Source organism: Microtus ochrogaster, chromosome 1 (genome assembly GCF_000317375.1).
Source record: "Microtus ochrogaster isolate Prairie Vole_2 chromosome 1, MicOch1.0, whole genome shotgun sequence".
Classification (NCBI taxonomy): Eukaryota; Metazoa; Chordata; class Mammalia; order Rodentia; family Cricetidae; genus Microtus; species Microtus ochrogaster.
The window spans coordinates 10,406,774-10,408,617 of NC_022009.1; the positions used below are offsets into that span (position 1 = coordinate 10,406,774).

General features: G+C 37.1%; 1 protein-coding gene across 2 annotated transcripts in view; it reads right to left on the reverse strand.

Annotated features, from left to right (window-relative positions):
- Actr10 (actin related protein 10 homolog) overlaps window positions 1-1,844 on the reverse strand; it is a 27,190-nt gene that overhangs the window by 7,330 nt on the left and 18,016 nt on the right. The window lies entirely within an intron of this gene.

Below are 1,844 nucleotides of genomic sequence, written 5' to 3' on the forward strand. Positions count from 1 at the left end.
CAGGCAATGCTCTTAACCACTGAGCCATCTCTCCAGCCCCCTACTTTCAGGTTTGTATAAACTGTGTGGCCAAGAAAAACAGTAGACAGTATGACACCAACCTAAGAGAATATACATATCACATCTAAACTCTATTTGTTTGTTTAGGATAGGGTCTCACTATGTAGCAATCATTTATTATGTGTCTCACTAAATAATCCAAAGAAAATTTAAAGTAATTTAATAAAATAACAATAGATTATAATGGTCTAAAAATGACTACTGCTGGGTGGTGGGGGTACACGCCTTAAATCCCAGCACTCAGGCAGAAGCAGCCTGGTCTACAGAGCAAGTTCCAGGACAGTCAGGGCTACACAGAGAAACTATGTCTTTAAAAGCTAAAATAAATAAATAAACCAACAAGCAAGAAAGCAAACAAACAAATAAATATGACTATCAAAAGGTACATTTTCACATCGATGGGCCCCTCAATTTATAATCTTTAACTTCTATGTATTTATGTTGATGCTTTTGACATCTCAGCCTGTTACCTTAAACCTTAAAAGGATATCCAGTATGGCATGTAACTGTTTTCAGTGCATCTCTGATATTATGTCTTAAAGACGGAATGTTTAAACCATCATAATAGCAGCTCTCAAGTGGCTAAGGTAGGAGGATAAACATTGTTTGAGGTCTGCCTGGGCTATACTTTGATACCCTGTCTGGGAAAACAAAAAAGAAATTTATAATATAATTTCATAAAATTAGGATATAAATAAAATTACACTGCTAGCAATAGAAGTAGGCTGTTATCAATATATCTATATAAATCCTTAACAGTAATTTTTATTACAGTATCTAAAAAATAATGAAACAAGTAATAATTTGTGAACTACCAATGGATCCTAAAGATTGAATTTATTTGGAATGATATGTTCATTGTAACAAAACAAAGTTTTAAAATTTTTACTTTACTTATTTTATGTGTATGGGTATTCTGCCTGCATGCGTGTTTGTGCACCATGTGCATGTAGTACCCGCCAAGGCCAGAGGAGGGCACTGCACATCCTGAAACTAGTTACAGACAGTTCTGAGTTACCATGTGGGTCCTGGAAACTGAACCTGGCTCCTCTGTGTGTTTTTGTTTTTGTTTTTTTAATGTGTATGAGTGTTCTATCTGCATGTACACCTTTATCCCAGAAGAGGGCAACAGATCCCACAATAGATGGTTGTGAGCCATTATATTGTTGATGGGAATTGAACTCAGGACCTCTGGAAGAACAGTCAGTGCTTATAACTACTGATATTCTTAACTACTGTTTCATGTATGTCTCCAGGTCCCAAAATAAAGGTTTATATCACAAATGAGCAAATGACTGACTACAAATAAAATCTAGCCACATGAAGTTGTTTTGGAAGACAGGAATATTATATGGTCAGTTTTGCACTTCGTCTGTAGAGCTGAGAAGGTAAAAAGACTCAAAGTCTAACTAAGACAGGTACTACTTGCTTCTATCTATTTATTTATTTATTATGAATACAATACTCTGCCTGTATGTGTACCTGCACCCCTGAAGAAGGCACCAGATCTCAGTACAAATGGTTGTGAGCCATGTAGTTGCTGGGAATTGAACTCAGGACCTCTGGAAGAAGAGTCAGTGTTCTTAACCACTGAGCCATCTCTCCAGTCCCATACTACTTGCTTCTTCAAAGAGATTCCAACCCTTTAAAAACATATTTTCTTCTGCTTTTCTTTTTTTTTGCTTTTTTGAGACAGGGTTTCTCTGTGGCTTTGGAGCCTGTTCTGGAACTAGCTCTGTAGACCAGGCTGGTCTCGAACTCACAGAGATCCGCCTGCCTCTGCC